Here is a 23694-nt window from a genome sequence, read left to right on the forward strand (position 1 = left end):
GGCTCCTCTCCTAGAATCGTAACAGTCGAGCAATACCACCACTACAAAGGGACACCACACAAGAGGTTTAGGCTCTTAGAGTCTTTATCAGCATTAAAGGTAAATTCTCTTAGCAATATGTACAAACGGATCGAGGGATCCTTAATGTCTCGGTACGGTGGGAAGGGGGTAGCGGGACAGTCTTAGTACCAGTCTGGTATGGGGATACGCGGCGCACAGCTCTCAATCCTCGAGCTGGGGGGTTCCGCCGTCGTCAGCAGGGCTCCGAAGATGGTTTAGCGAGGTCGGGCCGCGACAGCGTCAGCAGGGCTCCGAGGATAGTTTCAGCGAGGTCGAGCCGCGACAGCGTCAGCAGGGCTCCGATGTTCTAGGGTTCAGAGTAGCGAGTTCTTCTCAGGATCAGCCGCGATTCAATCAGCAGGGCTCTCGACTCCAAGATACAACTGCCGTCCCATTCCAGGGCTGCCCCATATATAGGTCTGGAGTCCTTTGATGTCCGGACCCTTGCACCTGGGGGGTCAGAGGGGCCGGGATGAGAGTGTCCAGACACCCAGCAGGGGGGTGGAGCCAGCGCCCATGGAGGCTGGAGGGCGATCGAAACTAGGCGTCCGGGGGCGGCTGGAGGGCCATCGAAACTCCCCTCCTCCTTGATCCGTCAAGTGGCCACTTTACCACCTGGTCGGATCTTGGTGCCTTGATGTCGGGGCTTCGCTGGGGCTGCGGCTGAGGTCGGGCCGAGGCCACGTGGCCCGGGCGTGGAGGGGCCAAGATGGAGTCAGGGCCGGAGATGGCTGCCCGGGGTAGGGGTCGGACCCGCAGAGTGGGGCGAGTAGGGGTCGCCGTGTTCCTGAGGGTGAGAGCCGGGGGTCACCCGGAGTGGCGGCTCTCGTTGAAGTCTGGAGAGGGTAGCTTCAGGGAGGAGATCAGGGGTCGATGCTGTCCAGGGCCCGCCATGCGGGAGGAGTGGGACCACGCAACGAGGCCGGGTCCAACAATAACTAATATAAGTGTGAAATGTTCAATACAAGCATAAATCGCAACACAATGAGCGGCCTGTCATTGGATAAATGGCAATCCAAGAAAAAAAAAACGCCCCTGACTGTTTATTATGAAGCGCAATGAGCTCGCTTCCTGGAACCAAAGAAAGGTCCTTCTGTTGCCCTGGCACATATCAGGTACATATGGTGTGAGTCGTTTCAGATGTGAATAGTCAAGCATTGTTCATTCATCACAACCCAATGTTTTTCCACACAGTTCACTCCGACATCATAATGCAGGGTATATACCAGAGGTGTAGTCACATCAGTAAGTGCCATTCAAGGCTCTCTTGCCACTTAGAGAGGTTAGCAGGTCCACAAAGAAAACGAAAAGTGTTCATAAACTATTCAGCGGTTACCACCCCAGCCAAATCTATACAGCGACCTAGTATCGGGCACCTCCTTTCCGTATGTGGTAACTGTGATCAAAGTTCCCAGAGAGTTTCCAGGCCAGTCGTGGCACTAAATATTGTTCACAGTTATCAGACAACAGTGCTTCCACCCTCTTCATGGTAGGTAGATCCCGCCACGGGACCCTATCCTTCAGAGGCAGGATGCGACCATGCAGCATGATTCACGACATACCCATCGTTCATATATTGTACTTACCGCACGGAAGCATACCTGCTTATAAGAAGTTTGTATTATTCAGGCCATCAGGGTCTAATTACACTAGGGCATACTGGAAATTACCTCCATGCTGCCAGCACCGTCCAGTGAAACATTTCTTTATGGCGAAATCTTAGTCCGAATCCTGATGTTGGTCATTGCGTTTCTGTTCCTTGCGTTTAGTGACAATTTTCTTGAAAAAATCCTGAGCAGCTTTCGTCGTCTGGAGGATCGTTGAGTGACCGACCGTCCCATGTCACTTTCAGTCACGCTGGATAGAGCATGGTGTATTCCACATTCATCTCACGCAATTTCGCCTTGGCCTGTGCAAATTCCCTATGAGCTTGTTGTACAGCCATCGTGTAATCTGGATAGAACTCCAGTTTGTTACCTTGATATGACACCTCAGGACATTATCTCGATCCCTGTAATTCAGGATTTGAGCCACTATGGGCCTGGGTGAGGCGTCTGGTGGTGGACGCCATGCCAGCAACCTATATGCACGCTCTACAATGAAGACCAAAGAAAAGTGTTCTGCCCCAAAGACAACACGAAACATCTCCTCAACGTATGTTTCCATTCAGCCGGTGTTGGTGGATTCTGGTACACCCGCGATGCGAACATTGTTCCGGCGGGATCTCGCTTCTAAGTCCTCGGCTTTGTTTTTTATAACTTCTAGTATCTTTTCCATCCCTGCACACTTACTTTTTGTGGCATGTGCTTCATCCTCCACTGCTGCAATTCGGGTTTCGGCATCATCCAGGCGCTCCCCCTGTTTGTCCAGCTTCGCGGCCATGTTGTCTACGCGTTGAGTGAGGTGGTCCAGTTTCCCATTAATATCTTGAAGACTGGATTGAATTGCTTTAAGAACGGATTGCATAGTGCTGCTAGTTGCAGCATCCGTCTCTAATTTAGTGTCGGAATGTGCAGTTGCACCCTTTGTATGCCTCCGTGATTCGAATGTGAGCTTAGGCTGCTGCTTGTCTGGTTTGCCCATGATGAGGAGTGGGAGCACCGCTAATGGATGATATTTATTAATTTATTTATTTATAAACAGTTTTCTATAGCGCAAACTAGACCCTTGGGTATCAGAGCGCTTAACATCACATGGCATATTATGAAAACAGCAGTGTATATAGCAAGCAGTAGATTGAAAACATTAGTTAGTAATACTTCCATACCTAGTCTATAGTTAGATAAAATACTGAAACGAGAGAAGACCGCTCCAGTATTACAAGACATGGATAAAACTGTTCTGAGGTAGTAACTGATTGTTTTTTCCTATCCCCTGGTTTGTCTCTTGCCTTTCGCCAGGTTCTCTACCGTGGGTCATTTTCTATATATTTCCCACTTTGTTATCTAGTAAGCCCTCACTGATTAAGTCTAAGATGGCGATTTGCCTACCTATGGGAGGAACTTGCTCATGAGAAAGATCTTAGTTTCCCTCTTAAATGATGCAATGTTCGAGATTTTTCTGATGTTCGCCGGAAGAGAGTTCCATATTCTGGGGGCTGCACCAGAGAACGCTCTCTCATAGGTTTTTTTCTTCTTGAAGATAGGAGGTCTCCGCAGCAGAAAATTGGCACTCCGGGCAGGTCTGTTTCCTCCTGAAATTTCTATTTTCTGGGAAAGATATCTCAGTGTGTTGTGATGAATCGCTTTTTGAGGGATACATACCATTTTTAGCTGTATTCTAGCTTCGTAGGGAAGCCAGTTTAAAGCTTTCAGGTGAGGGGAGATGTGATCAAATTTCCTCGATCCTGTAATAAGTCTTGCCGCTGCATTGAGGCACGCTTTTAGGGGGGCTGTGGAAATTGTTGGCAGACCTGCTAGCGTTGTGCACTGGTATTCAATTCTTGAGATAACCAGTGATTGCACAGCTAGTTTTAGGTCAATCTCCGATAAAAATGACTTCATTTTTCTTAAATAGTTTAGATGAAAGCGTGCGTTTTTAGCCATTACTTTAATGTGGGTTTTCATATCAAGGTGTTAATCCAATGTGATTCCGAGAGATTTCACTGAATCAACTAGAGTAGGGGTGCAGTTTAGTGCTGTGATCATTTTGGACCATTCCTTCACTTCTGCTTGATTCTTTTGCGGTGTGTTGAGTAAGAATTCTGTTTTATTAGTGTTTAGCTTGAGATGATTGTTGGCTAGCCAATTTAGCGTCATTTTGAGGGCCTCATTCATAGTGGTTGTGTCTTCCAGTGATGCAATCTTGATGTAAAGTAGCGTATCGTCCGCGTACAAATGGTACGATATTTTGGAATTACGCAGGATTTCTGTAAGGGGTTTGATGTATAAGTTAAACAGTGAAGGAGATAGAGTAGATCCTTGGGGTACTCCCATTGTGCTTGGGCATGGAGGAGACAGAGATTGGTTTACTAGGAATCTCTGAGTTCTATTCTGTAAGAATGATTCGAACCATTCGAGTACAGTGCCTGAAATTCCCATCCTGTCGTGAAGTCTGTTTAGAAGTTTTTCGTGATTAACTGTATCAAACGCTGAGGACAAGTCTAGTAGGATGAGTAGACGAGACTGGTTGTGATCTAATGCTTGAAGTGCATCATCGACTATGTGAAGGATTGCTGTTTCCGTGCTGTGGCCTGATCTGAACCCTGATTGGCAGTCATCTAATAGAGAGAAGTTGTCAATGTGTTGGCTTAACTGAATCTGTACACATCTCTCTATTACTTTGGCAAGAAGAGGGATGTTGGTCACTAAGAGTCACAGACCAAGCTGATCTAGAAGAAGCCCTGTACGCCACCTGTCCCCGACAAATTGGGCCGCTCATGTTTACAGTCCATGCCATTCGGGAGTAGTATTACCTTCCAGCACCATTGCCAGCCAGGGAGGAATGCATACACCCACATGTGGAGAATATTCAGGGTCGCTCGTATCTATATGTCCAGAAATGGTTCTGAGGTGCAGGGCCCCACTCACCAGCTCCGCCACACAGCAACACGCCAGGGAAACTTGGTTTTGACCACAGTGAAAGTTGGCATAATAATGGCATCTGTCATAATAAAAGTCTTCCTGGAGCGCTGCACCAGCAATAGGGACACTCACTAAACAATATAAACAGGGGCAGCAGCAGTGTAGCGCCTTGTCATATTCAGAACCGGGGCCTGCAGTTAGCACACATCTGATGTTTACGCTCACGAGAGAGGCTCTCTCCGGGTACGCAGTCCAACCTCCAAATCCAAATGATGCAGTACGAAGTATTTATGGGCTGAGTACCTCCACCCGCAATCCAAGCACCTCTGAGCGTCGTAGCCCTCCCTCTTCATCACACTGCCTGGTTGGCCGCCATTTCATTCCTTCCTGCTCCTGGTGGTACAGCGCACAGTAGCACCACAGCGCTGCACCATTGACAGATCTCACGGTGACCGTCTTTAAACAAAGCAAAGGCCTACTGCCCCACCGTAGTGAGTAAGTAAGTGATCTTTATTCATATTTCATGATTAATATAAACCTTTGCAGTCAGTTAAAACATATGTATAAAAAGCAAACTAGCGTCATTTAAAATGCAGGAATTAGTTAAATACATTTTTTTTTTAAAGTGCAGGACTCCATAAAACTACAAGAAAATAAAAACTGGTATACAATGCAGCCAGAAAGGTGCTTAGAGTGACATGAAAGGTACAACTTTTTCCAAGTGTAAATAACTGAGAATACCTGTACAATGACAATTCCTTTAAAAATTGGCGTTGAGTATTTTGGTCTGAGTTGCGTTAAAGTCTGTGTACGAGCAACCTAAAATTAATTGGTGACAGATACAATCTGCAATTCGTCGTGACCTTTACTTGCGCGGTTATTTGCACCTCTTGACGGGTGATTCCCATGACAGTGATTTTGGCTGGTTCCTTGGCCCTGATTGCTAAGCTAGGGGCGCGCGATGGATTTAGAAATGTTGTGCCGCAGTTTCTGGTTCACATCCCAAGGGTGACTGCTTCGTAACGCAGAAAGACCGAGGTGTTAGACAATTGCCAAGGACAATCTCTTTTAGCAGGATGTCATGGATTACTAAGAAGACGGTGGGCCTAAGTTGATGTTCAATTTATTGGGGGTATTCCAGAGCTAGCTTTGCTTTTGCTGCACTCATAAACTGAATAAGGCTACTGGCCAACCGCACATTGCTTCCTTCGAAGCAAGCTTTTACTGCCTGCCTGCACGTTCGTACCTGGCTTTCGATCAGGCGCGGCTTTAATAGCTGTCTTCGTTCCGCTCCCAAGCCCTTGCAGATGCATAATAGATGTAGAACGTCCTCGTTGATGTTGCCGCATAGTCTGAAATGGTTTGTTGTGTTTGTGCGTTTCCATGGTGGAAGATGGCGCTTTGCGGGTAAAATCCCCAACCTCAGAAGCAAGAATCTTTCTTTTGTGATTCTCAAGAAGCTTGTTCCTAGATATGGTTGTGGCTTGGCCCTCGCATAGCTCTGGATTACAAACCAGCCGTGGGCCCTCTTACTCTGAGCTGCTTTATATTCTACGTGGGATACAAGCTTTACTGATTTGTTTACCAGGTCCTTGAAACATTTTTGGGGCATACTGGAGTCCCATACGTCCTGTATGGCAAGCACCCTGATTGCTAATTGAAGATAACCCATAGCCAGGCAGTCTTTTTTTCTTGTCATTTCCTTCCACAAGTACACCATAGTGTAGTGTTGTCAACAGCAGGTTGGACGCGAAAATCACTTAATCGGAATTTGAAATATTGGGTGCCGCCATTTTGCGCTGGGCTTTCGTGCTCACTGTTGGGGAACTGCAGCCGTTACCCCTTCCCCGCTCATGGGCACACAAAGTTCTGGGAGAGCTAGGGGCATAACATTCATAGTGGTGGCCTCCGCTTGCAGGCTGTGGCGCTCATGGGGTGCCAACTTCGCGTTTCTTTGCTCACCGTAATATGTAGAGGCCGGGGCACTTTATCCGTCAGGGCGCTGCCATGTCATCGCAGCCCTGCGCCCCGTTACCTCAAATTGCACTGCCGCCGACTGCTACCAAATCGTGTCACTCCAGAAGCACGCCGCAATTTAGCACCACGCTCCATGACCAAGTTCAGTGCCCCGAGTCAGCGTGGTGTAGCATCAGTACATCCGTACCGTTCACCGTGTCCCACTGTGACATAGCGCACAGCCGGCCGCCATTGAGCACCGTGCTTGCTGGGCCATCGGAGCTGGAAGGTGATTTTAAGACTTTTTACCCATCGATACAGTTTTCAATACCGTTCCAAGGGATCACGCCAACTTCCGACGTATAATGCTGCCAAAATACCGATAGTTAAAGTCCGCTGCCAGGCTATACCATTCGATCCATGCGCCTGACCGGCGGAGCTGTCTCAACAGGAAGCCATCCTGCAGTGCGCCCTCTAGCACCCCCCTGCATAGGTTTCTTACTGTGTCTCCCAATGATGCAACAGACTTGGATCCTCGATGCGATGCGACGATGCATGGGTTCTTGCAGCCGCACAGCATGGATTGCATTGGAATCAGTGCACTGATCTTGGACTTCATAGATCTGTCCACTCAATGCGGCGTGCAGTGATTTCTCGACGTGGGCAGGCGCTGCGACTATTTCTTAGGTCATGAGTTGGAAACAGGTGTTGATGCGTTTTGCTTCTTGAAATTACGTTACATTTTTCAGCTCCCAGGGGTCCAAAACAACAACAGGCACCTCTTAGCAGGTCAGAAATCCCAGCAAGGACGTACAGGGGAGCGGGTGGTGAAGTCTTTGTGTCCCTGAGGCTTCAGAACAGGAGGCAAGCTCACTTTCAAGTCCATGGAGATCTTCATCAAGCAGGGGACACAGCAAACAGCAAAGCCATTTTCCCTTTCCTTGGCAGAAAGTAGGGACTGCAGGCCAACCCCAGACAGCAAACAGCATGGGGGCAGTATTACTCCTCAGTTTCTCCAGCTCTTCTCCTTGGCAAAGATTCCTCTTGATGTCCCAGAAGTGATCTAAAAGTCTGGGCTCTGGGCCCCTATTTTTATACAACAATATCATGTGTTCTCATCCTAGCGGAGGCACACTGGATGACTAAGCAAGAAAATACCTACTTTCCAAAAGTGTATTTTCAAACACATAATGCAAAAATCACCCTCAATAAAATATGCATTTTAACATTGTGAGTTCAGGCATACTAAACTTTATTTTCTACCTTGTTCCCAGGGGTAGTTATATGTATAAGATGTTATAAGCAAACTCCCCATTATATCCAATGGGAACAGGTAGCCTTGCACTAGTGAAAAATGAAATTGGCAGTATTTCACTATCAGGACATGCCACACACATTAGAGCATGTCCTGCCTTTCACATACAATGCACCCTGCCCACAGGGGTACCTTGGGCTTACCTTAGGGGTGACTAACATGTAAGAAAAGGAAACGTTAAGGCCTGGCAAGTGGGTGCATTGCCAGGTCGACATGGCAGTACTAGCCTGCACACAGGCTCTGCAATGGCAGGCCTGAGACCTTGTTGCAAGGCTGCTTGTGTAGGTGGCACAATCAGTGTTGCAAGCCTACTAGCAGCATTTGATTTTAAGGCCCGGGGCACACACAGTGCACTATACTAGTAAATCAAATATGCCAATCATGGAATCAACAATCCATAACATCAATTTACAAAGGAAGCACTTGCATTTTTGCACTGATCAGCAGTGAGAAAGTGCCCAGAGTCATAAAACCAACAAAAACAGGTCAGGGTCAGAAGGCTAAAATAGAAAAATCTAGGGATGAACCCGCTGGACAAGCCAGGTCTAACAGAGAGCATATGCAAGTTAGCACTGAATAGCAGTGGTAAAGTGCCTGGAGTCCTAAAACCAACAAAAACAGGGTCAAACATTGGAGGTCAAGAAGGAAAATGTCGGGGATATCCTGCTGAACAAGCCAGGTCTAACATACATTTTTCTGACTGGGTTGCAAGTTACATTAACCACTAGGGCGTGGGAACCTTTAAAGGAATTCCCTATAAAACCAAGTGAGAAAACACATACGTGCTGGGGGATGATCTTTCCGCTGTCTAGCGGCAAAGCTGTGGAATTCCCTCCCCATGCACATCTGCAGCCTGGTGAATTGTCTGACGTTTAGGAAGGCTATAAAAACTCATCTCTTCCCTGCGGTTTAGGCTCTAGTTTTTATTTTTTTGGTCTGCCTGTAGTAAGCGCCGGGAAGCCTCTTTGATGACAGCCGCGGCCGGTAGTGGGAGTACCGGCCGGGCGGTGACGTGGGGAGGGGGGGGGCAGGGGGGGGGGTAGTAATGTATGGATTACAGAGTTTAACAGGTAAGTAAACATATAAATAAATAAAACGAATTTCGTTGCACGCACTGCAGTGATGCAGTGCAAGCAACGAAATTTGTTTTATTTATTTTTATGTTTACTTACATGTTAAACTCCGTAATCCAAACATTACTACCCCCCACTCTGCCCCTCCCCCTCCCCACATCACTGCCCGGCCGGTACTCCCACTACCGGCCGCGGCTGTTTGCTGAGGCCGCAGGCGCACTATACAAGTTGGACTAACATAACATAACATGTTTTTAAACATGTCTTTATCTTCATGGAGCTCATGTATGATGCTTGCAAAACAAAAAAGCAAATAACAGAAGAACATATCTGCTTGAAGTAGAGTTTATTTATAAAACAATGTTGGTGGGAAAATTATCATATCATTATCATATTTAAACTTTTTCTGCGACAAAATTCTGATTTTATTTCCATAAAACTACACATTCAGGTGAAATTCAGCAGCTCGGCAAGGAGCAACCCACTATAATTTCAGATTTTTCAATTTGTCAAAGTTCCAGAGTGCAGTTCAAAACTTTGCACATCCTTACCAAATTTCATATTTGCCGCGAGGATTCTAGGAAAAAAGGGAACTTGTTACAGAAAAAAATACAATTGATAGAAGAACAAGCATTTGCAATGCAATAGGTCTCGCATTAGGAAAGTGTGAGCTATTGATATTCTAAATGACACATTTTTTAAATATGTGTTGGCTTTGAAAATATTTAAATTAATAGCATCGTTATTCACAAAGCCAATAGCTTTCACTTTCCTAATGCAAGTCCTATTGGCTATGGCAATGCTTGTTGGTAGCAAGTAAGGACAGTGATGATGTGGCTGGGCTGAGTGATGTGGTGGTGTATTAGAGTGATGTGGTGGTGTATTAGAGTGATGTGGTGGTGTATTAGAGTGATGTGGTGGTGTTCCCGAGTGATGTGGTGGTGTCCCCGAGTGATGTGGTAGTGTCTCCGAGTGATGTGGTGGTGCCCCCGAGTGATGTGGTGGTGCCCCCGTGTGAGGTGGTGGTGCCCCCGAGTGATGTGGTGGTGTCCCCGAGTGACGTGGTGGTGTCCCCGAGTGACGTGGTGGTGTCCCCGGGTGACGTGGTGGTGCCCTCGAGTGACATGGTGGTGCCCCCGAGTGACGTGGTGGTATCCCAGAGTAACGTGTTGGTCTCCCCGAGTGACGTGGTGGTGCCCCCGAGTGATGTGGTGGTGCCCCTGAGTGATGTGGTGGTGTCCCTGAGTGATGTGGTGGTGTCCCTGAGTGATGGAGGGTGGAGTTGGAGGGTGGAGTTGGACTTGGAGGGTGGAGTTGGAGTTGGAGGGTGGAGTTGGAGGGTGGAGTTGGAGGGTGGAGTTGGAAGGTGGAGTTGGAGGTTGGAGTTGGAGGGTGGAGGGTGGAGTTGGAGGTTGGAGTTGGAGGGTGGAGTTGAAGTTGGAGGGTGGAGTTGGAGTTGGAGGGTGGAGTTGGAGTTGGAGGGTGGAGTCGGAGGGTGGAGTTGGAGTTGGAGAGTGGAGTTGGAGGATGGAGTTGGAGTTGGAGGGTGGAGGGTGGAGTTGGAGGGTGGAGTTGGAGGGTGGAATTGGAGGATGAAATTGGAGGGTGGAATTGGAGGGTGGAGTTGGAGGGTGGAGTTGGAGTTGGAGGGTGGAGTTGGAGGGTGGAGGGTGGCGTTGGAGGGTGGAGGGTGGAGTTGGAGGGTGGAGTTGGAGTTGGAGGGTGGAGTTGAAGTTGGAGGGTGGAGTTGGAGGGTGGAGTTGGAGGGTGGAGTTGGAAGGTGGAATTGGAGGGTGGAATTGGAGGGTGGGGTTGAAGGGTGGAGTTGGAGGGTGGAATTAGAGGGTGGAGTTGGAGGGTGGAGTTGGAGGGTGGAGTTGGAGTTGGAGGGTGGAGTTGGAGAGTGAAGTTGGAGGGTGGAGTTGGAGGGTGGAGGGTGGAGTTGGAAGGTCGAGGGTGGAGTTGGAGGGTGTAGGGTGGAGTTGGAGGGTTGAGTTGGAGTTGGAGGGTGGAGTTGGAGGGTGGAGTTGGAGGGTGGAGTTGGATTTGGAGGGTGGAGTTGGAGGGTGGAGTTGGAGGGAGAGCAAGGAGTAACAGAAAGAGAATGGGTGCGAGAGCGAGAAAGAGACGTAGAGAGAGGGGTTGGAGGAGGGAAAAAAAATAACACGAGCACCGCACGTAGAAAGTGAAAATAATTGGTTAAAAACACCTGGCGACTTCATATATTTTTCAATATTCAGCATTGAGAGGGAAAGTAGGTTAGCGAGAGGGATGTTACGGGGAGAGTGAGGGGATTTGAGGGTGAGGGTGTGTGAGGGTGGGTGACGGTGTGAGGGTGAGTGAGGGTGTGTGAGGGTGTGTGAGGGTGAGGAGGTGTGAGGGCGAGGGTGTGTGAGGGTGATGGTGTGAGGGTGAGTGAGGGTGTTTGAGGGTTAGGGGGATGAGGGTGTGTGAGGGTGAGTGGGGTGAGGGGTGAGGGTGAGGGGGTGTGAGGGTGAGTGAGGGGGTGTGAGGGTGAGGGTGTGAGGGGGTGTGAGGGTGAGTGAGGGTGAGTGAGGGTGTGAGATGGTGAGGGTGTGAGAGGGTGTGAGGATGTGTGAGGGTGAGGAGGTGTGAGGGTGAGTGAGCATGTGTGAGGGGGTGTGAGGGTGAGTGAGGGTGTGTGAGGGTGAGTGAGGGTGTGTGAGGGTGTGAGGGGGAGTGAGGGTGTGTGAAGGTGAGGGTGTGAGGGTGTGAGAGGGTGTGAGGGTGTGTGAGGGTGTGGAGGTGTGAGGGTGTGAGAGGGTGTGTGAGGGTGAGGAGGTGTGAGGGTGAGTGAGGGTGTGTGGGGGGTGTGAGGATGAGGGTGTTAGGGTGAGTGAGGGTGAGTGAGGGGGTGTGAGGGTGTGAGGGTGTGTGAGGGTGAGGAGGTGTGAGGGTGAGGGTGTGAGGGTGAGTGAGGGTATGTGAGGGTGAGGGTGAGTGAGGGTGTGTCAGGGTGTGAGGGTGTGTGAGGGTGAGTGTTTAGAGGGTGTGAGGGTGTGTGAGGAGGTGTGAGGGTGAGGAGGTGTGAGGGTCTGATGTGAATGGTGGCAGGGCAGACATCATAAGACAGAGAGAAACACAAATGTTAAGATAACAATGCTCGAAGGGGTTGTGAGAAGGTGGAAATGGGATTAAAGAGTTTCAGAGGGGCTGGGGCCATGCAGTGGTGGTAAACAGAGCTCCGGTGGGGAAGGGTGATACATGTGAGGAGCGTAGAACTGGGGTGCAATGTCGGGCACTGGTTGAAGCTGAGCAGCAAAAGAGACAATAAAAGAATGCATGTGCCACGAGTGCTGGGACGGGGCTGTGCAACGATGCCAGCATTCACAAGCAGATGGTCCTGTTTTGCAGCGCGTGAAGGGCTGGTGGCAAATGGAATCAAAGCGGCCGGTCGCCTTGATGTTCTTGTCTTGCTTGGTGGGAAGGGGAGCGGATTTCTGTGCACGCGCCTATCCACATGAACTGTATGGGATCCGCAGTGGGTAGACTTTTCAAATGGTTTACTATAATCTCGCTGAACAATGCTTACGCATTGCTTCAGCGAGACCTAAAAAGGCACTAAAAACGATGCTAGGAAATGTTCTAATGGTGACGCATGCGTAGTTTTCCCAATTAAAAAAAGACACATGAAAAGCGATAGGGAAATGAGTGACAAATAGCTTTTTTCATGAGCTTCTCTGATTTGTGCTGGGTACCTACAAAATGCGTAAGTTACGCATTCATAAGTGTCCCCTTTTTGTGCACTATTCAAACAGATTTAGAATCTTACGACATCTCCCAAAACTCAGCGATGTGGAATAAAAATGCACTATTGGCTAAAAATTGTCCTCGTGACCTGCTCCCCAGATGGATTCCCATTTGGCAACCCCGTCTCCCTCCTCACAGAGCATTAGACAGGGAATTATTTCTAGGCAGAACTTAGAAATTGCTGTTGCCGAAAACATGCAGTTATTGTGCTGCAAAGACCTCTGATATTATAATGCCCCACAGCACTCTTGCCTGCCCATGTTCTTTCTCCTGTTGCTTGACATTTTAAGGCGAGTGAGAATAAATGCTTTATAACATATGTATGGCAGCCCTGCTGATAGAACGAGCGTTCTGCCAAACTATAGTTTATCAGACCTGCTGAAAACTCCTGCCTCTGTAAAATAGAATTCTGTTTCCCTGCTGAGAGGTTTGGGTACTGATCATAAACAGTACAGAACCCTGCAAAGGAGCATTTGTATTGTTCAAGAAATGGATGGCAACCCTTCATGAAAACTGGGCATGAAAAATACAGCAGACCTGAGTTTTGAGGTGTTGTTGAATATAAAAATGGGAACTGGCTGCTATATGTTGCTATTGATATTGAAGAGCCTAGTAGTACCATGGAAATCTTTTGGTTTGGGCTCATAAATATATGTAGCTCTGCAGAAAAGTTTATGTACTTCCATTAAATGTATAGATTTGTGGGAGTTCTTCTGAAAAGCATTAGACCAGTACCTGTACCGGTACATCATCTCTGCTGAGGAGTGCTAGTCTTGCCCAGTAAAAACATGGTATAACTCGCGTGCACTTCGCAGCCTAGCTGTGAGGTACTGGGTCCGTCACACTAGATAGCAGGGCTGCTGAGACAGCATTGTACTGTTCAAATACAACTACAGCTGCCCTGCTGGGAATTGTGGTTTCTGTCGATAAAAGTATAGCAGGGCTTCTGAGAAGGACTGGCAGTACTGGGGGTTGTCTGCTTGTTTTTAGGAAAGCTATTAAAAACGTTCTCTTTCCCCTAATTTAGCCTCGGTGGTCTTCTTCTGGGGTTGTTCTGTTGTGGTGTTTGGCCCGCCTTCTGATGCTTAAAAGCGCCGGGACGCATCTTTGCTGGGGCAGCTGTGCGCTATACAAGAACTGGTAACATTAAAATTAACATGATGTTCGCCTCAAGTAAATACAAATCAAGAACCCTACGAATCAAGAACCCTTTGACCCATGAGTAGACCCTGTGGGCACTGATTCCTTCTTGCCGAGACAGGGTACTTCATTTTTTACCAGCTCATCACGTTTTAACTCACCCAATCTTCCCTTCATGATAAGCAATAATCTATTCCTATGTGGTCCCCATCCCCTGTGTGGTCCGTATATCTGACGATGTTCTAGGTCGACAATTCTTAGATCCGGCAAAGTGACTTTGGTGAAATGTTCTGAAATAAAATTAACAAACAAACAGCCACGAGATGCATAATGTGCAGGTTATACAGACTCAGCAAGATTCCTCAGTATGTTTTCCCCATTTCCTGCACTCGCAGAAAGGACCGATTCTTTATGCAGTCACAGTACCAGGTAGGACTGGCACTTGTGTCTGATCAATGCAAGATACAGTGCTCCCTAGACGGCAAGAAAGCCACACACAAAGGAAGGTGAGCATGTTAGCTTGAGGGATTACGCATGGGTACTCACAAACTGTGCCCGAGGGCCGCAAAGTGCTGACTGTGGCATGCCTCCAGGTGTGTACAACAAACCGAGCCTTCACATGACTTCTGTCTGCCACCTATGCTCTAGTCTCATGCATCAAGAACTAAAGTCAAAGCATTAACTCAGAATGTAAAACATGAGAGGGAAAGAGATACTTATTTGGTGGCTGAATTGCAAAATGTGAAACAGAAAACCAGGTATCTGTCCTGCCTTCACCACTTAATGAAATTGTGTGATCCTAGGCAATTTGTTAATTTCACTTTGCCTCCTATTTTTTCATTAACACATATGGGAGCCCGTTAAAATACATGAGTTCGGGAATAGGATATGTACAGTACAAAACCTTTTCAAGTTTTATTTAATGAACTATAATGGTGTTCCAATTATATAACAACCAATGCTACATACAAGGTGCACCTGACAAATGACTTCCCTCTTGGTTCACTAATAGCATTCTTGTCAGAATGGAGAAGCATGAAAGTTTCCATGATCATGTTTGAAAACTATCACTGCTAATAAATGCCTTTCAATGCAATGTCAATCTGATCTACTATAATACAATTCTCTTGTATGTTTATAAAATACACTTGTTTGCAGAGAGTTAAAGACTAAAGGTGTCTTTAAAAGTAAAGGTGTTCCTAACAATAAGTTGTCTAGAGCACTTTCTTTTCTTCCTAATGGTTACCTTATATGTAAAACGTGTAAGTAAAATATGCCTGTTTGTTTTGCAGCGTTCTGAATTTTCCAGCTCTGTTCAGTGAACAGCTGCTCAGTGTTGTTGTTCACTAGGGGCCGCTATTAAAGGTCAGGAGGGCCGCATGCGGCTCCCGGGCCGTACGTTGAGTACCCCTGGATTACGGTTTTCTACACCAGTCTAAACAGCGATTATATTGCAAGCAATGAGAGAGGGAGAGCGAGAGAGACAGAGACAGAGAGAGAGGAGAGAGTGAGAACATAGAACAGTAAAGGAGTTTAGGTCCTCTCTGGGGGGATGCCATTACTCCAAAAACATCAGATATGGAGGTTTGGATCAAGGGTGGAGTCGCTGCCTGGCAGATTCTTTCTCTTGTAACAGAGATTGAGTCAACACACTATAACCAGGTCACCTGTCGCCCATGTACTCCCGAAATGGCATTTGCTTACCCTCTCTAGTTGTCCTGCTGCTGAATGTCCCTCAGCATGTGTATAAGGCACACTTGCCTGTATACCCACGGCTATGTGGGCGTGGAGGGAGTTACGGTGGGGCAGGGAGGCGGGGAGGGGGAGGGGCAGGGTGGAGGGACCTAAACACTGGCATATGGATTATTGCAGGTAAGTACACAATTTAATTATTGAAACGAATTTCGTAGCGTGCACTGCATCGCAAAATGCGATGCTGTGCGCGATACGAATTTCGTTTTAATAATTAAATAGTGTACTTACCTGCAATAATCCATATGCCAGTGTTTAGGTCCCTCCACCCTGCCCCTCCCCACCTCCCTGCCCCACCGTAACTCCCTCCACGGCCCGCGGCTGGGTAGCGACAATCCGTTCAGTGTGCACTGATTCATTTTGTCCAATTCCCATAATTAGCCATCATTTTCACACATTTCCCCATTGTTTCCAAAAAGAAAGCACCTTTAAACCCCCAATACAATTGCTCCTAAATCTGATCCATTTTTGATCAATGATTTTATCCAGTGTGAATTCAAAGGCACAGTTTGCTAATACAAATAATACAAGACATAATAATGACAAACAGATGTCGGAACATTTGAGTCAGGCTGTCAAGTCCTGCATAAGCTTCAAAGATTCCCTGTCAAGCCAAGGACAGCTAAAGCATGTGTAAATTGGGGGGAGCAGGTCGTGGAAGAAAAAAAACGCCTCGTCCACTTAAACCATGAACATGTCTCTTGCTATTATTCGGGGACTGCCATCTTTTCTACATTGTGAAATGTACTTGGTCACAGTAGCAGCAAATGTTGGTCGCTGTGACCTTATTTGCAAAAGTAGGACTACAGTTACAATTATGCTAATTCGATACATACGTTTAACTAATGCCGGGGAAGTAATTATGTTTTTCGAGCATAAACCATTAGCAAGAAAAAAGAAAATAATATATCGCAAGAGTGACCTATTTTAACTATCCTACTTTCTGTGGGTGCCTGAAAACGGCACACGAGCAACCGAGTGGTCTTCTTTCAGAGTGCTTGTAGCTTTCTCCTTTTCAGTGACTTCGATCTTACAGTGATATCGAAAAAGAAGTGTGCAAGTGTACAGCGAACAAGCAATATATATACCTTTTCTGAACTAACTGGAATTGCCGGTGCATACTCTTCTTCACAAATATAGAGCAAATTACAAAAAGGAACACACTCTATTTGCAGCAAAGGAAACTATTTTACCTTGTGCCATTGCTCTCTACTCAGTGGACAGGCACATATTTTCCTCACTGCACAGCCAACAGTGCAAGTGGAGCAAGCATAGGACACATTATATAACAACCTTTGCTCCTCTTTGGTGAAGCTCCCTCACCTCTATTCACAATTGGCAATGCCTACCTCACTCGAGGCACCTTCCCAGAAGTTTTCTAGACAGGCCAGATCCTCTTACTCCCATTAAAACGTATAACATGCCTTGATGGCCTCACCACGTACCAGCCCTAGTCTTCATTCAGCTCCAAGATCACCAGTGCTAACAATCTCCTACATGGCAGACAATCTGCATTCAGAAAACATTGCAACATGGAGACTGCTACCATATACATTGTAGACCATGCCCTCTTGATCACAGATGAAGCGGACCTCTGGCTCCTGATATTGCTAGACATAATAGTTGCCTTTGACAGAGTTGACCATGACAGATTCACCCACAGTCAGGAGCCTCCATTGGATTCACTAGCAAGTACCTGATTCTGCTCCTAACTTTAAAATTGACACCTATTCATTCACAAAGGTACCTTCAGATTCCCAAAGATTCCTATCGCCTACAGAGTCCTTTAGGAGTCCTTAACCCCTCTCGCGCTCATGACGAGCTCAGCTCATCATGAGTTACGACGCTCGTACGCTCATGACGAGCTGAGCTCGTCATGTAACGCGGCTTTTTAAAAACCGCCGCGCACAGCGGGAAAACCGCTAGCGCGCATGCGGTTAATGTCCCCTGTCATCTTCATCTTCAGCTTCTACATGGAGCCTCTTGGGGCTCTCTCTACTCATGGATAAAATCATCAAAATTCACCAATATGCCAACAAGATACAGCTCTACTTGAGAGTCTAACCTTCTCCAGAAATCCAAAATCTCAAACACTGCCTGCTTCTCATCCACACCTGGAATTCCATAACTCACGACCACTATGACAGAATTCCTGTTATTTACCAAGAACAACCATGATTTGCTAAATGCCTAGTCAACTGGATTCTGCCTTGACCCCAACCTCACCCTTAAGGAACACATTGCCAATACGACAAAGGCAGCCTGGTACCAGGACTCTCTTCTGAAGAATGTGAAACTCTTTCTTCCAGAAAGTGCTTTCAGAACTGCTGCTCAAGGACTCACCAACTGGCATATGGATGACGATAACACCTTGTTGCATGGTGTTAGACCTGGCTTGCTCAGCGGGTTTATCCCCAGAGTTTTTGCTTTGTGACCTCTTGCTTTGAACCCTGATTTTTTTTTTTCAGTGCTAAAGTGCATATGCTCTCCCTGAAAATTGTGTTTATGGATTGGTGATTCCATGATTGGCATATGTGATTTACTGGTAAGTCCCTAGTACAGTGCACTGTGTGTGCCCAGAGCCTGTGAATCAAATGCTGCTAGTGGGCCTGCAGCACTGTTGTGCCACCCACATGAGCAGCCTGTAAATGTAACTCAGACCAGCCACTGCAGTGTCTGTGCGCAGTTTGGTAGTAGCATGTCGACCTGGCAAGTTGCCAGGCCCTAACCTTCTCTTTTTTTACATATAAGACACCCCTCAGGTATGCCCCAAGTACCCCTGGGGCCATAGGGGGAGTGTATGTGAAATGCAGGACAGGTACTGGTGTGCACTGTTCCCACTAAGCTGCGCGCCTATGATGGTCACCCGGAGCGCGCAGTGTCCAGGATTTAGCGCGCACACCCCTACCAGACCGTTCGCGCTGCCGCTTTTAAAACGTGAGCAGCGCGAAATCCAGGCGTGAGGCACCTCAAAGTGCTTCAGAGTTCAGATTCTCCCCCACCCCACCCCCCCTTCATGTGTGGACCACCCCCCAGGCTGAGACAGCTTCCCGGTCACCCAACAGCCGCACCCAAGTACTTCACGGGTCTTTAAAAGACCATTAGAACATTAATGAGCTTTGTCGTTTTTTCACGCCTTCTTAGCCCTTGTATCTCCACACTTCCTACTGGCACAAAGGGAGAAAGCACGAACATGCAAAGAGTCTGATAAAATTGCAAGAAGTATCTGGCAGTAAATTAAAGAGGCCTACATTGAATTGCACTGGCAGAGGACTTCAGAGCCAGAGCTTCGGGCACCGGCATTCTTCGCGCACCACTAGTTTTCTATGTGACGGCTGTGGCTAAGGTTAGGTACTTATTGTGCTGCTGTGTTTATCTTTTTGTGTGTTTCTCGGTGTTTTCCCATGTATGCATTTTGTTTGTGTGTATTTGAGGGAATCTATTTGCTTTGCCTGCAACTGTGCAGATCTGTACGTTTGTGACCGTATGTGTGTTCATTGTGTGACAGTTTGTGTTTTTGGTGCAGCAGTATATTAGTGCTCTGTGATGAGTGCCACATTGTATGAAATCTAAATAGAGCAATCGTCGTCAATATTTACCATTATGACAAATCAAGGCCACTCTATAAATGAGAGGGAGTGATTGAAGAATATTATGAATCCATACCTCGAAGTTAATGAAAGCCAGTGTCAGAAATATTCATTTATGTATTCACGGAGCACATGTTTACCCCATGCTATGTTGTAGCTGAAGAACACATATTCACTGCTATAAAAGTCAATTGTTCTTATTAACGACCTCATGTGCGGATGAGTGAACATGCCGGGAATTGAACCTCTGGCCAGGGAGTCAAACACACACCTCTATGGTGAATGCATAAATCCACTGAGATTTCAAACCTGGCCAAGAGGCTGTTACAGGATACATTGCGTTCAATCTTGAATTAAGATTATCTTTTGACTCTTCTGTTAAGGAACCAAGTGCTCCGTGATGTATCCAACAAGCTTTATTGAGCTGGTCTTAAAAATGAACAGGCGAGAGCCAGGCAGGTCGGCTTCCACTCCAAGACACCGCTAAAGACTCAGGGGCAGAGTTACAATAACTGGCGCCAGTTATTGTGCACCAGTTATTGTCGCAAGCGCGACGCAGCTCCAGCAATGCTCTGGGGGGCCCTATCTCCATAATGCTGCGTCAATCCTTACGCCTGCTTCAAGCAGGCACAGGGTTTTGACGCAGCATGGGCCCAAAAGTGACTGAGTGAAATCTTGTAGATTTCACTCAGCCACTTTTGGGAGGCGTTCATGCACCGGAACGCCCCCCCCCCCCTACAATGGAATGCCTCCTTCTGGCGCAGGGCTTTACAAAGTGACGCATCTGGGAGATGCATCACGTTGTAAATACCCGCACCATGGCGCGTATTTTGCGCCGCCGCTGTGTCACAAAAGTGACGCAACTCCCAGAAGTTGTGACGACGACTTGCTGTAGGGGACTCGTTTTTGGAGTGGTGACAATATATCTCTGACGGGATTTCCAGACATTACTCGTAGCTTGCACGTCTAATTGTAAATATGTTATGTAATTGTGTATATATGTGATCTTGTATAGGCTCCCAACATTCCCTACCCTATGAACAGTCCTTGAGCTGAGGATCTTCAGCAAAACCGTATTTTGATACCACTATTGGAGTCCTGTGCTTTTCTAAACCCAAAGTGTACTCCCCTGTGTAACCAATTCATGTCATTGCCTGTGTATCTAAATTGAAAACCTGCCTTAAGACATTTCATGCGGCACTACATGTGTGGAAATGCACTCTCTTTTCACCTTTTTAAGCAAAGGTTTGGAGTGATATTTGCCGCTGCCTCCACATACGCAGTCTGGTTCCCGGCGCACATAGCCTCAGTTGCAGCGCACAGAGACCTTATACTGCCGAACACAGAGGAAAAAATTTAGAGGGAACATTGCTGGTGTGTGTGACATGTTGTGATAGTTAAATGGATCACTGACATAATATCGAATACACAAATATAGAATTACCAAAATATCGAAGAAAAAATATAGAATGCAAAAATATAGAGTTCCTATCTACAAACAGGTAAGTACAAAAATATTGAATCAAAAATATTGTTTTAAAAAACATTGTCAAAATATCGATTTTTCTAAAAGTCTTAGAATTAATTTAAAATTAACGAAATAATAAATATAATTAACTAAAACATACTTAAAAATACTTAAAGAACCTTAAAAGAATTCCATAATTAATTTAAGTTATAAAAAAACATACCATTTTATTTTTTAATACATATATATATTTTAACATAATATTAATAGAAAATATACAATATTTTTACCGTAGGATAACAGGAATTTAACATTTACTATTACCACTCCAGTGAGTGCAACAGTAGGGAAAACGTTGGATAGCGTAGGGGTAAAAATTACTATTCCCACTCCAGAGAGTGCAACAGTAGGGAAAGCGTTGGATAGCGTAGGGGTAAAAATTACTATTCCCACTCCAATGAGTGCAACAGTAGGGAAAGCGTTGGATAGCAGGAGGGTAAAAATTACTATTCCCACTCCAGTGAGTGCAACAGTAGGGAAAGCGTTGGATAGCGGGAGGGTAAAAATTACTATTCCCACTCCAGTGAGTGCAACAGTAGTGAAATCGTTGGAAAGCTGGAGGGTAAAAATTACTATTCCCACTCCAGAGAGTGCAACAGTAGGGAAAGCGTTGGATAGCAGGATTGTAAAAATTACTATTCCCACTCCAGAGAGTGCAACAGTAGGGAAAGTGTTGGATAACGGGAGGGTAAAAATTACTCTTCCCACTCCAGAGAGTGCAACAGTAGGGAAAGCGCTGGATAGCGTAGGGGTAAAAATTACTATTCCCAATCCGGAGAATGCAACAGTAGGGAAAGCGTTGGATAGTGTAGGGTTAAAAATTACTATTTCCACTCCAGAGAGTGCAACAGTAGGGAAAGCATTGGATAGCGGGAGGGTAAAAATTACTATTCCCACTCCAGTGAGTGCAACAGTAGGGAAAGCGTTGGATAGCGGGAGGGTAAAAATTACGTTTACCACTCCAGTGAGTGCAACAGTAGGGAAAGCATTGGATAGCGGGAGGGTAAAAATTACTATTCCCACTCCAGAGAGTGCAACAGTAGGGAAAGCTTTGGATAGCGTAGGGGTAAAAATTACTATTCCCACTCCAGAGAGTGCAACAGTAGGAAAAGCGTTGGATAGCGTAGGGGTAAAAATTACTATTCCCACTACAGAGAGTGCAACAGTAGGGAAAGCGTTGGATAGTGTAGGGGTAAAAATTACTATTCCCACTCTAGTGAATTTAACAGTAGGGAAAGTAATGATTTATTAAATACAAATAAATTGAATATCAATACCAATAAAACATTAATTAAAATTAATTGCCAATTTATTATTATGTAATAATTAATCAATTATAAATACAAGTAAATATTAGTTATTAAAATTAATTACCTATTCATAATTAATTAACAATGAATACATTTTCAATAACAAAAACTAATTAATAATAAAAATTAATACCAATTATTAAAATTAATCACCTATTCATAATTAATTAACAACTAATTAATTTTCAATAATGAAAACTAATTAATAATGAAAATGAATACCAATTAATAATTAATTAACAGTAAATTAATCATCAATATACAAAAATTATTTTTAAGATGTAATTAAGGACAATTAAATTACTTCCCGTCCTATTCCCCTATAAACCCACAATCCGATACAGAAAATAAATTGATACAATTATTGTAATTATCAATGAATAAATTAATACAAACTAATTACCAATTAATAACAACTAATTACTAATTGATTAAAAATAAATAAAAAATCAATACCAATAAATAAATAAAAATGATTTACTTATTTACAATTAAATTACTTCCCACCCTATTCCCCTCTTAACCCATGACCCGCTACAGAAAATAAATTAATAAAATTAACATAGTTATTAATTAATCAATTAATAAAAATGAATTACCAATTAAAAATCAATTAACAATTAATTCAAAATGAATACCAATAAATAAATACAAATATTTAATTAATTACAATTAAACTGCTTCCCTCCCTATTCCCCTATAGCCCCACAACCCGCTACAGAACTAAAATGCTAAATTAAATTAAAAATAATTAGTAATTTCTAAAAATTAATATTTAATTTAATGGAATTAAATTACTTCCCACCCTATTCCCCTATAAACCCACAACCCGCTACAGAATTAAATTACGCCAATAAATTACTTAAAATAAATTTCAAAAATAATATACACTTTTCACTTATATACTAACATACACAATACTTTAAAAAATTCGATATTATAAAAAATTATATATATTTTAATACCTATATTATATTTTTCGATATTTTGACTTTCTATATTTCAAAAAATCGATATTATATTACTTACCTTCAATTCGATATTTTTCACCACTATATTCTGTCAATTCGATATTTTGTCCATTCTATATTTTGACTTCGATATTTTGGTAATTCTATATTTTGAATTCGATATTTTGTCTTGTTACCAGTGAAATACAGTGTATTATATTTTTCACTATTGAAAAGGCTACCTGAGCCTTAGGATAGAATGGGAGTTTATTTATAACATCTTATAAATATAACTTCTTATTGGGACAAGGTAGAAAGATGGAGTTTAGTGTGACTGAACTCAGAATATAAAAATGCATCTTTTAGTAAAGATGATTTTTATATAGTTTGTTCAAAAATACCACTTTTAGAAAGTGGGTATTTTCTTGCTTAGCCATCCTGTGTGCCTCTGCTGGTTTGTGTATTGACTGATTGGCTTTGGAGTGACAAGGGATGGGGAGGTGGATTCTCTCAGACAGCCACCGAGGCGATGATGTGTGCCCTGCCTTTCCTGAACGAGTCAGGACTGGGCAGATAGACCTGGGCTGCATTCAGAGTAGGGGGAGGAGTTCTCACTAGCACCTGAATAGGCCCAGTCTTCGTTTCACAATACTGTCTCCACCTCTTGCCGGTCAGCTGCATCAGAGGGGACAGAACTGGTTTTGGCTGGGCAAAGAGCAAGAGCTT

At 45.2% G+C, this 23694-nt stretch overlaps 1 protein-coding gene across 1 annotated transcript in view; it reads right to left on the reverse strand.

The window, feature by feature from the left end:
* The window catches only part of NMUR2 (neuromedin U receptor 2), a 488465-nt gene that overhangs the window by 175108 nt on the left and 289663 nt on the right, over positions 1 to 23694 (reverse strand). The gene's annotated exons all lie outside the window — the stretch shown is intronic.

This window comes from Lissotriton helveticus, chromosome 7, assembly GCF_964261635.1.
Source record: "Lissotriton helveticus chromosome 7, aLisHel1.1, whole genome shotgun sequence".
Lineage (NCBI taxonomy): Eukaryota > Metazoa > Chordata > Amphibia > Caudata > Salamandridae > Lissotriton > Lissotriton helveticus.